Source organism: Erythrolamprus reginae, chromosome 2 (genome assembly GCF_031021105.1).
Source record: "Erythrolamprus reginae isolate rEryReg1 chromosome 2, rEryReg1.hap1, whole genome shotgun sequence".
NCBI lineage: Eukaryota > Metazoa > Chordata > Lepidosauria > Squamata > Dipsadidae > Erythrolamprus > Erythrolamprus reginae.
This window is the reverse complement of record NC_091951.1, coordinates 97,075,849-97,090,658: the sequence shown is the minus strand read 5'-3', so window position 1 is coordinate 97,090,658 and position 14,810 is coordinate 97,075,849.

Sequence of the window (14,810 nt, the reverse complement as noted above, 5' to 3'; positions counted from 1 at the left end):
ACATAAAATACTGGTAGGGAGTAAGATTAAATCAATAAATTATAAAACCACTTTGGAAAGCTACAAATGAAAAAAAATCTACTTTCACTTATAGAGTAATATGCAATAAACCTAATATAACATTAAAATGAGATAAATTGCTAACTCATATAAACTCTTTCCCATCAGATTGAATAACAGTTGTCATGTCTCACTTTTGGCTTCCAAGTAATATAAGCTTTGAAACAAGATTTAGAATGGTGCCAACTTTAAAGGTGAATTGCTTGGAACTGCTGAAAGGACTCTGTTGTGGAGACATTTAGCTATGTGCTTTGGAATGAACACTCTTTGAATGGTGCAAGAGTATGAATGGATTTCCAGGAAAATTGCAGACGAGAAGAACCATTTGTGCTTCAGTTTGAGATGCAGAGATCACAGACTCATCCCCAACAGCCTGCGTCTATGTTCAACAGTAAAAGGATACAGGGCAGAAAACATCCTGCAGAAACTCATCTCCACAACACAGTCGTTCCAGCAATTCCAAAAAACCTCCACACTCATTTGCATTAGTCAGGTGACCCAGATGACACAAATGAACCTACAAGTGCTTCAATAACCCTCTAAAAGGATGCAAATGACCAGTTGTCTGCAAGGAATATAAATCCTCCCATTCCCCACCATCCAGTCAGAGCTGAAGAAGCTTCTTGGATGAGAAGTGAAACGTCTTCAAAGAAAAACAAGGAAGTCCAGTTGCCTCTTGAAAAAGCACCTTTGGGACAAACATGACCTGGATGGCCGAGAATCTCCATAGATACCTTTTAGTATAAAATCCAGAGCCTGACTGTGCAATCCAATAAAAGGGCATAGACAAGCTAGAACATGGAATCATGGGGCTGGAAGGGAGCTCTGATATCTTCTAGACCTATGATGGTGAAAGTATGGCATGCATGCTACAGGTGGCATGCGGAGCCATATCTGAGGGCACGTGAGGGGTTGCCCTATGTCAGCTCCAGTGCACATGATGGACAGTGGATTTTTGGTGTTCCAGAGGGCAGGGGAAGCCATGTTTGCCCTGGATTCAAGAGGCTTTCCTGAAGCCTGGGGAGGCAAAAAGCGGCTCAACGGCCCAATTGGAAGCTTGTTTCTGAACTTCTGGTAGGCCTCTTTTTCCATCCACAGGTTCCGGAGGCTTTCCTGAAGCCTGGGGAGGGCTAAAATGCATGAGGGGAGGGTATTGCATTATGGGTGTGGGCACATGCAGGTGTGCTATTGCAAGCACATTCATCCTTTTGGCACCTGAGCAAAAAAAGGTTCGCCATCACTATTCTAAACCAAACCTCAGCCCATGGCAGGAGTCCTTACTGTGTCTAGCATATCGGCTGTGATTCTGCAGCAGTCAGGTGCTGCAACATTTTTTTAGGCCTTGTTTTCAGTTTGCCTCTGCCAAGTCAGATCAGGGAAACAGTCTACTATGCCAGGGGTGTCTAACCTTGATTAGTGAGGTGAGATCTAGTGCGTCTGGAGGGCCAAGTGTATTTCTTGTTTGTTCTCCACTGCTGCATTCCCAAAGGATATATGCAACTTTCAACAAAGTTGTGGAAGGTTGATCTCATAGCTTGGGAGATTACTAGCATTCTTGCTGTAGAAAGGATGCTAGAAAAGTGTGAACAGAGCTGGCTGTATGGCATCCCAAGCCTTACTTTATCTGGCCTTTTGGTAAATATAGCTGAGATCAGTTATCTTGTAAAATAATGTAAAATAATGCAATTGGGGAAAAGGAATTCTCAATCTGAGTATTGCATTGGCAGTTCTGTGTTAGCAAAAACTTTAGAAGAGAAGGATTTAGGGGTAGTGATTTCTGACAGTCTCAAAATGCAGTGTGGTCGGGAAGTAGGAAAAGCAAGTAGGATGCTTGGCTGCATAGCTAGAGGTATAACAAGCAGGAAGAGGGAGATTGTGATCCCCTTATATAGAGCGCTGGTGAGACCACATTTGGAATACTATGTTCAGTTCTGGAGATCTCACCTACAAAAAGATATTGACAAAATTGAACGGGTCCAAAGACGGGCTACAAGAATGGTGGAAGGTCTTAAGCATAAAATGTATCAGGAAAGACTTAATGAACTCAATCTGTATAGTCTGGAGGACAGAAGGAAAAGGGGGGACATGATCGAAACATTTAAATATGTTAAAGGGTTAAATAAGGTTCAGGAGGGAAGTGTTTTTAATAGGAAAGTGAACACAAGAACAAGGGGACACAATCTGAAGTTAGTTGGGGGAAAGATCAAAAGCAACGTGAGAAAATATTATTTCACTGAAAGAGTAGTAGATCCTTGGAACAAACTTCCAGCAGATGTGGTTGGTAAATCCACAGTAACTGAATTTAAACATGCCTGGGATAAACATATATCCATTGTAAGATAAAATACAGGAAATAGTATAAGGGCAGATTAGATGGACCATGAGGTCTCTTTCTGCCGTCAGTCTTCTATGTTTCTATGTTTCTATCTTAATAGATAAATATTAAGAGTTTAGTATAAGATGGGCAGATAAAGCTTGCAAATAAATGAATGAACAAAGAGGTTTAGGGGCATTACATGCTTAACTTTGGTGCTAATTTCATAAGCAAGAGGCTTTTTAATGATACTCATTTAATCACTTTAATCATCGCACCACTGTCCTAATCCAACTAATAAAAAAAAGTATATAGCCACATAATTTGCCACTGGGAGCTTGGAATCCTCATTTCTAAAGGCCAACTTTCAAATAGATCTGCCTGGGGTTGGTTGGGAGGGAGATGAAAGCACTGAGAAAAAGAACTGTGAAATCTGTGCAAACGTATATCAGAGGAAAGCAGCTCAATCAGATGATATGCAATGCCAGGTTTCAATTGATTAAAACATGCGCTCCATCGCACACACACACACACACACATACACAAGTTACATTTTGCATAGTGTCTCACAGATGGTAACATTTTCAATAAATGTTACAAAAAGTGCTGTACAGCTTAAATTGGCACACTAAATTTGTGTCCGTGTGACACCCGTTAGAATTGACAGAGTGAGGCCAATGCTGAAAAGATGTCTTCTACCAGTTTACCTGTTTGGCAGTGATTGCAGCCCTCCACCAAAGAGGAAAGAGGATATAGATGCTACCTAATAGATGTGACTGTCATTCCCAATCTAGGCTGCCTTTTGTCATGGAGGGTCACCTGGGCCAACAGGGCTGAAGGGCTCCCTCCCTCCCAGCTGCTGAGAACTCCTTTTCCTTTAACATTTCAATTGCCTCCCACCCTCCATTCTTTGCCAATTTTCCCCCTGCAGTGAAAGGGCGTCTATGCAAGTGATTATGTCTCTGATTTTGCTTCATCTGCTGAAATGCAGAATTTCCCTGTAGAAGATAGGCTTAAGATCCAGAAGGATCTGGACAGCCTTGAACACTACCCAACAGAATGAAATTCAGTGGTGACAAAAGTAAGGTTTTCTAGGTAGGCAAGAAAAAACAAAGGGAACAGGTATAACTAGGTGGTACCTGGCTTAATAGCAGTTACTGTGAGGACATCTACCATAGGAGTCCTAGGGGAAAATCACTTAAATATGAGCCAGCAATGTGCTACAGCCACCAAAAACAAAGTCAATGCAGCCCTAGGCTGCATTAATAGATGGATAGAATCAAAATCACATGAAGTGTTATTACCCCTTTATAATGTCTTGGTAATCTGAATTGTTAATTTCTAATAACAGCAAACCATCAAAGTATTATCATAGCCGGATTGCAAAAATCTGGGCAACTAGTCAATGACAACAGAGAAGTGGTATCTGGCACATCACTTTGCTATCATTTAGTTGTGAGCTGGAATTTTTCAGCCCAAATCGCATAACTTGTTTCTTCCCTGTTTTTATTTTGTCGCTCCATATCTGAAAGCCTGCCAGAGAGGAACGATGTCATAAAATAGCAGGGGTGTCAAATTGGTGGCCCGCGGCCTGTTACGTGCCATACAGGCCACACCCACCCCAGTTCCACAAAGGCAAAAAATGTCATGATACATCAACACTACATCATGTGACGTGATTGAGTTTGACACCCATACATAATAACAGAGTTGGAGGAGACCTTGGAGGTCTTTTAATCCAAACCACTGCACAGGCAAGAAACTCTATGGCGGCCCCGGCCCTCTGGGACCAACTCCCCCCAGGGATTAGAATTGCCCCCACCCTCCTTGCCTTTTGAAAGCTGCTTAAAACCCACCTCTGCCGCCAGGCATGGGGGAACTAAGATACACTTCCCCCTAGGCCTTTACAATTTTATGCATGGTATGTCTGTATGTATGATTGGTTTTTATATAATGGGTTTTTAACTGTTTTTAGTATTGGATTTTGTTATATAATGTTTTATTGCTGTTGTTAGCCGCCCCGAGTCTGCGGAGAGGGGTGGCATACAAACAAACAAACAAACAAACAAACAAACAAACAAACAAATAAAAAATAAAAATAAAATAAAATAAAATAAAATAAAATAAAATAAAATAAAATAAAATAAAATAAAATAAAATAAAATAAAATAAAATAAAATAAAATAAAATAAAATAAAATAAAATAAAATAAAATAAAATAAAATAAATAAAATAAAATAAAATAAAATAAAATAAAATAAAATAAAATAAAATAAAATAAAATAAAATAAAATAAAATAAAATAAAATAAAATAAAATAAAATAAAATAAAATAAAATAAAATAAAATAATAAAATAAATTTCAGACAAATGGTTGTTCAATCTCATGTTTAAAACCACCAGTGCTGGAGCACCCACAACTGCTGGAGGCAAGTCATTCCACCAATTAATTGTTCTAATTGTCAGGAAATTTCTCCTTAGTTCTAGGCTGGTTCTCCCCTTGGATTAGTTATCATCCATTGATTCTTGTCCTGCCTTCAGATGCTTTGGAGAATAAGTTGATATCTTTCCTAATGCCTTCTTCCTCTCACTTTGTATCTCTCAGTTCTCTGCAAGTTTCTCTTTGTGAATATAACTGAGATTATACTGTACAAATTGTCTTTGGAGTTAATGCAAGGTTGTGCTCACTAAGAACTATTCTCTGCTAACAGAGAAGAGTCATGAAATTTTGAATTACTAGAAGTCTTTTCTCTTTTCTAGAGACCTTCAGTAAGTATTATGTAATCAACAAACAAAGCCTGATGGTAGGTAGGCCAAGGCTTGAATGTGTTGCTTTTTATTTTGCCAATTATGTCCTTTGTGAAACTTCTGGCAGCTGGTGGGTGACAGAAATAGCCCGCAGGACTATATTCTAACCACTGCGCCATCACAGCTCTTAATGACCGAATGAATAATAATGACCTTCAGATCTTGACTTGTTAGTAAAACTGATTTGGTTAACTTTTTAACCCAAAAGACTTGATGGTGCAGTGGTTAGCGCGCAGTACTGCAGGCTACTTCTGCTGACTGACTGCTGACTGCAATTTGGCAGTTCAAATCTCACCAGGCTCAAGGTTGACTCAGCCTTCCATCCTTCTGAGGTCAGTAAAATGAGGACCCAGATTGTTGGGGAGATTGTGCTAACTCTGTGAAGCGTTTAGAAAGGGCTGTAAACACTGTGAAGCGGTATATAAGTCTAAGTGCCATTACTATTTTTTTTAAAAAACAGTTCCTCTTATCCCTCTTATCCTCCATTAAGGTCTTGCCCTTTTAGTTAAATTTCTAAGAAATAATGTAATAATTTGGGAGAAGATCAAGAGTATTTACCCTCCAAATTACGCTCCCCAGATGTGTTGGGTTATAAATATGAGAGTAGGCTGGAGAGCATCTGCTTAGGAAAGGCTGGTCTAAAGCTGGAAACTGGCAGACAGACCTTACAATCCACTGTCTAGCACTTATATTGCAGTAATGGACCATCAGGAAGAAGAGGAAGAAAAGGTAAGACAGCAAATAAAACCTGCAATAAAATCCAATGATTATGATACTGCTGTGGTCAAAGCACAGCAATATTTTATGAACTGTAAAGCCAAACTTAGCTAGGCTAAGAGAAATAAAATCACAATGGTTGGATAATAACTGTAAAGAAGATGGATCTTGGTCACTTGGAAATATGACTAGATGACATGTTATCAGCTGCAGCTTTATAATGAGAGCAATATAACAAAACCTAGGAACTCCTTCAAAGCAAAGTCTTTGTTTAGAAGAGTTGCTTTGAAATTTACCATCAAGAAGCACTGAGAAAGGTCATGAAATCTGTTCTGAAGTTGGAAACTGTTATTTGGCTTAGATATCTAGCCAGTTTTTTTTTTTAAAGATGAGTGACTGCCAGTAATACAATTTTGGATTTGACAGGCAGGTCTGATTGGGCTTCTAAATCCTTGACATGCTGCTTAAGGGCAGTCACTGCATCACTATATCAGACCATCATCAGGGCCACATTAGGCCAGAATCTACAGTACTTCAGTTTCTCAAGTAATATTCATCCTTAAGATGAAAGTCATAATTTAAAATCACTGTTGTCAAGACCACAAGAAGAAAAAATATGAGTTTCAAGTTTGGTCACTTTAGCTTCATGGTGTAAAACCATGTTAGTAGCAGATCACTTGATCTGAAAGATGTTCCTTAGATTGTATCCTCTCTAAAAGGATGAAGGAATAGTTGAGTTCTAATTGGGTTCCAAACAACAACAACAAAAAAACACCGTCCCTGCATGCTAAATGAAAATAATTGTAGTGCAGCAGTCAATAATACCTCTAATGTGATAAAAAGACGGCAGGGACATTGCCAATTTCTGTGCACCGTGAACAATTTATTTATTTTGTGCTCTCCATTGGCCAGTAGGATCAAACATTACCTCTAAATGTTTAAAATTTTAAATGGTTTGTTTGGGTGTTTATTTCATCACTGGGCATGACTTTGGGGACACTTAGTGAAAAATAAAAGCTTTGTTTTTGCTTAATTAATGTTTAATGCTTCTGAACTACTGTGTTTCCCTGAAAATAAGACTCTGTCTTATATTTTTTGGAACCCTGAAATAAGCACTTAGTCTCATTTTCAGGGAGGTCTTATTATTTTAGACCATGTGGAGAAAGACGAGGCCCCTCTTGCTGTCTTACCTGATTTCCAGCTCTGTCTCCATAACTTTAACCAGAGGAAATGGTATTTTTTTGGGGGGGGGGCTTATTTTCAGGAAAACACGGTATATCTGCAGCTAAAACATGTGAAGCTCACTTTAGTCCAGTTGGTGTGTGAAATAATAGCATGTAGGAACACTGCAATTTGTCTAACCTTCCATTTTTAAGGGCTCATAAACTGGATTATTCATTTTGCCATAAGAGGATTGATGTACAAATTGAAGAGCGGTGACGCCAAGATGCAACCTTGCCGTGCTCCTCTGCCTTACCATCTCCTAATTGTTCCCAACGTACTTTCTCCATATTGTCCTCAGAATCCTCAGATCTCAAGTGCTTTCATTACATTGTTGTCTTTGCCCAGCCTAACTAAGTGCAGAGAATGCCAACACTTATTCTTTCTACTAAGATAGCTGATGGCTGAGAGAACCACCCTTAGGGCTTATAGTCTTTTGTAATTGAACAAATGCCTTTTGTTACAATTTCTTTTCGTTTTCATTCTATGTTACCTTGGATATATTTTTTTTCCAACCCATGTATTCAAGGAAGGTACCCTGAATGAACTTCATGCCCAGGGCTATCAGATTTGGGTTGCAAACGTCCAAATGATCACTAGATGGCAACAATAGTCCATTGGAGGTTATCAGCTTAGAAATGGTTGTCCTATTCAAGCATGATTTTTTTTTTCATTTGATTTATATCCCCTCTTCCTCTACAAGGACAAGCTAACTTGCACTTGCACCAAAGACAAGAATGGTGGAAGGTCTTAAGCATAAATCGTATCAGGAAAGACTTAATGAACTCAATCTGTATAGTCTGGAGGACAGAAGGAAAAGGGGGAACATGATCAAAACATTTAAATATGTTAAAGGGTTAAATAAGGTCCAGGAGGGAAGTGTTTTTAATAGGAAAGTGAACACAAGAACAAGGGGACACTATCTGAAGTTAGTTGGGGGAAAGATCAAAGGCAACATCAGAAAATATTATTTCACTGAAAGAGTAGTAGATCCTTGGAACAAACTTCCAGCAGACGTGGTTGGTAAATCCACAGTAACTGAATTTAAACATGCCTGGGATAAACATATATCCATTTTAAGATAAAATACATGAAATAGTATAAGGGCAGACTAGATGGATCATGAGGTCTTTTTCTGCCGTCAGTCTTCTATGTTTCTATGCATTGAGATTTCTCTTCTCTTTATCCCCACCATAGCAAATATCTGAGGAAAGATGGATTGAGAGAAAATGACTGGCCCAAACTCACCCTGAAAATGACCATGGTCTCCCCTACCCTAGTCCATTACTTTTCCATAGATCAGTAAAGGGCTACCAAACTTTTTACTACCACACTGTGAGCGTGGCTTATGCAGGACGCCCTGCATTTTCTTTCAACATCTTTCAGTGCAAATTGGGTGCTCTGGGGTGGAGCTCCATTTTCGCTACCCCACTGCATTCCCCCCAGTGTCTGGGCAGTTTCCCACCCCTGACTTAGACCCACACCACACATTAGTGCTATACCTATTCAAATTGACCATGAATCCCCACCCTACCAGTCTTCCGGAAAATTTCCAGCAGGCCTGGGACCATGAATGAGTGACGGCTTTTTAGGGTTACAATGCATTTATTTATTGTTCTTACTTGTTTTATTATTGTTGGCATTTATTGTCATTAGTGTAAGCCATCCAGAATCCAACTGGAGATGGTTGGCAGATAGATCCAATGAATGAATGAATGAATGAATGAATGAATGAATGAATGAATGAATGAACGAACGAACGAATGAATAAATAAATAAATGTAAGTATTGTTGCTCTAACAAGACTTTGACTCTCTAGATGTTCTAGGACCACAACTCTAACATTCCAGCTAGTGTAGAATTCTAAGCATATTCTTCAAAGGCATCTGGAAGGCATCAGGTTGGTGAACTTTACTCAAACTGCCAACACCTCTCCACCAGAAATGGAAAATGCCAAGGACTTCTCTGAGAACCTTCTACTGTATGCATGGGACACATAAATTATGCTATAGGCCTTCTATGTAGAAAGTAAGTTTCAGCTAAAGTTACTTATTGTACACGGTGGGAAAAACTGCTCATATTTAAAAGATTATAATTTTTCATAGCTATGTAGGGGCGATGTATCTAGAATATATAAATTATCAGATAGTTCATGATAGCCTTCCCAAGCAGGTCTCTCTCTCATTATAGGGCTCAGCATCATCCCTAACGTTGGTTTGAATAGATGATAAAAGATGTCATTCCAAACAAGTGGACTATTTCAAGATGGAGAAGAATGATCTGTAGCAATGACCTGTAGCAGGGGGGAGGGAGGGCGGTTGCAATGTTATCACGGGAGGTTCACAAGGCTTGAAGAAAAAATATGATTTAAATCTTGAGTTAAGTCTTGGGGGTCTGCAGCCACGAAAGGTATTTAAAAGGCTCCATGGTGAAGGAAAAAAACACCAGTCTATAGTGTTTGAATCTGGAAATTTTAATTTTAATTGTTTTGTGCTGAGAAAAGTTTGTAGCCTGGTTCCAATCCTCCATTCTTATCCAAGAGGTATTATGTTAATAATTTACAGAAACAAGAAATGAAAAGCTGGTTGGGAAAATGACTTTGTATGTAGTTGTTTGCCTTTGATGTAAATTTTTGATGTATTTTAAAAAAGCTTTTAGAACTTTAAGTAAGACTATTTAGTTTATGAACTGGAAAACTGCCTTGTTATTTTCCCTGGCAATGTGCTGCCAAAAATATTTTTAGTCATCCTGGATGAACAATCGCGGAAACAATGAACACAAGTTTTTCATTTATTACATTTCTGTTTGGCCTAATTAAAAAGCATTAAATCCTAAAACACCACTCTACTCCATTTGAGGCTGTCATTTTTTAAAAAAAATCAAGGTTAATCGGCGTACGTTCAAGCATGCTACGTGAATGTTGATTTTTCTTAAAGTTTTTTTAAATAATTGAAATTCATGGCACAATTTCCTGATTCAACTGAGTTGGCTATTTTATAATACTCGCTATATCTGCTGTTATATTTTTCTAAAAGCTCTGAGACTAGGGAATATTTAGCAGGTCCCCTTGAAGAGGAAACCGTTTCGATAAAATGAACTGGGCAAGAACAAGGCATTAAAAAGCCTTTGTCTACCCACAGCACTTCAGATAGGTTTCATATCCATGTATTCACATTCCATAATTCTCTAGCCTTTTTGGTCATTAATTGCTGTGACCAAGGATGATGGGCATTAAAGTCCAACATATCATCAAGCTGTGAAACAATTACTAAAAAGCACCACCTGCTTTAATCATACCCCAATAATGCAAACCTTACTGTCCATTGTGTAAGACCATTTATTTTTCTTTTCCCCAAACATACATCCTTTCTTTCCATTTCAACAGGGGTCCCCTCAATCATTAGAATGGAGTATGGCATGAAATTGCACTGGTTGTATTATTTTCCTTATTCCACCTTGCACTGTGTGCATCATTCCTTATTACATTGTGTCTATGGAGATTTTCAGTCAACCAGAACTTTTCAGAAGTTCTGAAACTTCTTGGATAAAAAGTAAAACGTCTTCAAGGAAAAAACAAAGAAACAAGCACCTTTGGGACTTATTGTGGTGGTGTTGTTTCTTCCAACAACAACTGATAGTATGTTTATTTTTGATGGCTTTCAACCATTTTACCAGCATTGCTGTGTGCCAAATAACAGAAAACAACTATGGTTTGCAATTCTGTAACCTAATTGTGCATCCTCAATTCTTGTTAAGCTCAGCTCTTCCGATCCCTCTTTAGCTACTCCTCATTCAATACAACAGATTTGTCTACCCCAAAGGTTCAGTTGAAATGTTCCAGTTCTTCTGGTCCTCCTGAAAAATTCTACTTAATAACTAAAACATTTCGGTAAGTTTCATCTTCATTTTCAGTGCTCTAAATTACTTTTACTCAAGCCTTCAAATTGTTGGATTGTAGATCCACCAAGGAGCCCCGGATTTAAATTCTAATGTTACAAGCTGAAAATAAAATAGTTTGATGGAATGCCTTGTGGGAAACCTATTAGGATTAGAGAAAAAACCTCAAGTTATAATAAATATTCTACACACACATGCACACTCACATGCATGCAGATAAGCACACAAACTTACAATAATTTACAATAATTATGTCTGGTGCAATGGTGGGCTCCTACCGGTAATCATACACACAATGGCTTTGTCCAGCTGTGGGTGCCATCATTTTTGTTAATGAGGTTTTTTGTTCTCTGCACATGTACAGAAGTAAAATTGTCACTTTGCATGTGAGAGGACACGTATGTAGCAAGCATGCACATGCGGTCACAATGCGCACCAGTAGTGAAAGGAAGTGGAATCCGCCCCTGGTCTGGTGGTTATTCTAAATCTTTGGTTTGGATTAATGACCCACTTCCCTAAGGAGATGATGGTCGCCCTATGTGAGTTCTATCTACTTAACAATAATAACAAATAATAACAACAACAGAGTTGGAAGGGACCTTGGAGGTCTTCTAGTCCAACCCCCTGATTAGGCAGGAAACCCTACACTACTTCAGACAAATAGTTATCCAACATCTGCTTAAAAACTTCCAGTGTTCCATTCACAACTTCTGGAGACAATCTGTTCCACTTCTCAATGGAGTCAGCCTTCAATATCTTTTTTTTCAATCTTCACAAGAACCTGTGTATCCATATTGTTGATTTTATTTATTTAAAGCATTAAAACTATAGTTTTATCTTTAAAAAAGAAAAACAGTACTAAAAACTACATTTTCCTAAAACAGTCTGAATACAGTTTCATATCCATTTGGAGGCTCTCTGCATCCTATCCTTGTGTCAATTAGTGGTAAGAAATTTCTGGGGTAATTGCATTTTCCACATTTAGAAAAATGCATTCTCAAAGATACAGTCTTATATAAAGACCAGCAAACCATATATAAGAGAAATGTTCATTTTTATAGACAAGGAACATCCATTCAAAATATAAAGGATACAATGTGGGGAAAAACTTTTTTAAACTCTCAGTTGGAGTCGCCTGCCATGAGAGAGCCTTGCCTGAACTGACACCATTCAGTAGTATTGGATCATTATGACCCCTTTCCTTCCTTGTTCCTTGCTTGCTTCTATATCTGCTGCTACTTGGGACACACTTTTATTTCAATTTAATATTTCTTTGGGCAATAGTAATGGCTTCCAGTTGGGAATAATAACAGGGAAAGTGTGCCCACCAAAATGCTAAGCAGCTAATGAGGTCATCCAATTAATGGGAGAAGCTCAAAAAGTCAATGAAGGAAGAGCAATTATTTCTTGGATTCAACCTGCCCATACTCTGAATGGGTTGACATCGTTGAACAACTTTTCAAAGCAACTCTGAGATGGAAAGGGGGAGGAAAGGGCCAGTCGTCTTGCCAAACATTTTTCTCTTGGAATGATTACACCAAGACTCTATCATAAATAATCATGATTGGCAAGCTAGCCCAATTTAGCAAAGGGGAATAAAGTTGCGATACGTCACATGAAGACAATGTGTTGTTGGGAGTTTGACACCTCTGCCATCGATGGGTTCTGGATCGTTTTACTGTCTGCTCTCTCAGGGTTGTGCCGGGCATGTGTGCGTGCTTTGAGCACACACATGCCCCAGCAGCAATTAAAAAATAGCTTCTGAACATGCACAAAATCCAAGATGGTGGCACCCACGGACCGGAACCAACAGAACTGGCTCTGTGGCCTCATTGCCAGTTTACTAACAATTCTAAAGAACCAGTTAGAACTGGTAGGGATCCACCTCTGATCTCTGCCCTAGATGAAACCTTTATTGCAAGTGGGAAAGTGTGCTGCTGGCTGGCAACAGCTGCTGAAAGATCACTGTGCTGATCAGTGGGATGGCCAATTTGAAACATTGACTTCAAAGATTTATTTCAGTAATTAAAAGCGGGTAGACTTCTCTTTCAAAGTTGAGGGATATGCAGTGGGGAGCGAATGGGGAGCGAATGGGGTGGCTGCGCTCTGTAATTACAGCTCAGAGATGATTTCTCCAAGGACTAATAATGAAAACCCATCTCTCATCTGGAGAGCTGGCATTCCTCCATCAGCCCCATCTTCAGCACGCAATTCCTGCCTCACACTTTGTTCAAACGTCGGGACACGTTGCTATTTGGAGCAATGGGTTCTCCAGCTGCTTTATTGTGTCGTTCCATGGCCGTTCACCCTTTGATCCAATCCAAAAGCAGCTGCTTCTGTAGCAGAGCTGCGATAGAACACATCACGTCTCTTAACTTGGGCATTTTCCCAGGGAGGTGCTATTTTTAAATGTGCTGTTGATCATATTCTGAGTGAGGTTAGTATTCCTGGGCAGCTGAGATGCAGTAGGATTGGGGGGGGGGAACCAAGCTGCTGGCTAGCAGAGTTGTTTTCCCTTAGGATGAACTAAAAAATAATATATTAAAGAGGTCCTGAAGGCAATTAAGGATTCTGCTTTATGAGCTTTATCTCATCCCCAAACTGTAAAAGGCTTGGAGCAATCATAGGTGTTACATGACAGGACAGAACAAAAGAACAGCAAGGAACTAGATTGTACGATCATAGGTAAGTGATAGAAAAAGAATAGAAGTTATGTAACATGTCAGTATAGATTGATAGCTGTGGTAGGCAGATTTCTAATATAAGGAAGTTCAGATTTGCAGGGTATTGTTTTTCAGAGTTACTGAATATTCTGAAATCCCAGTGGATATTTGTAGGTGTTATATTTCAAAGTGTGGATAATTTGGAATTTAGGAAAATATGGAGGGGTTTTTTTCCTGGAATGGTAGGAAAAAAACAGGAAGTGCTACTTCAGCCACAGTGAACCTTTTGATATTGCTGGGCTGTAATTGTGACCATCATTCACCATTGCTATTGTTAGATGGGAAGAAAGTGTCCTGAGTCCTCGTAAAGGGGTGGGATATAAATCCTATTATTACTATTACTATTACTATTACTAATTTGAATTGTTTTTCAGTTCACATAAAAGGCCTCAGTATTGGGTAGAACTAAAGAATCTACTTCCATATAAGGCAAGACAGTGACGGTGAACCTTTGGCACACGTGCCACAGGTGGCACATGAATCCATATCTGAGGCACGTGCGGCTTTGCCCTATGTCAGTTCCAGTGGGTAAGCGCTTGCTGGCCAGCTGATTTTTGACCTTCTTTTCAACCATTTTCACTTCCACGGGTATCAGAAAAGCCTCCTGAAGCCTGAGGATGGTGAAAAATGGCCGAACAGGCTTATCGGAAGTCCAGAGGCTTCAGTGAGGCCTGTGCGCAAGAATGGTGGGCAGGCAAGGGTTCCCCATCGCTGGCACTCCCAGTGCACTCCCAGTGACTGGTGCAGATGCATGCACACACGTCCGGTGGGCGGGTGGCTACACATGCATTGCTGTGAGATGCGCAGAAAGCCAAATTTTGCATGAGGACACTTGCGGATGAGAGAACACCAATTTTTGCCAATTTCTTTGCTTCTTCGCATGCACTGAAGCAAAAGACCTCCAAAATCGGTGAAATCTCACATGATTGAGTGTCCTCAAATAAGATTTGGCTCCCTGCACTTGTGTAAAAAACAAATCTTGCGTGGATGAGTGTTCCCTCTAATTTTTTTTTTGGGGGGGGGCAGAAAAGTATAGTGTCTGAGCGGTAGTCCCTTTGGGACTGGGCGGC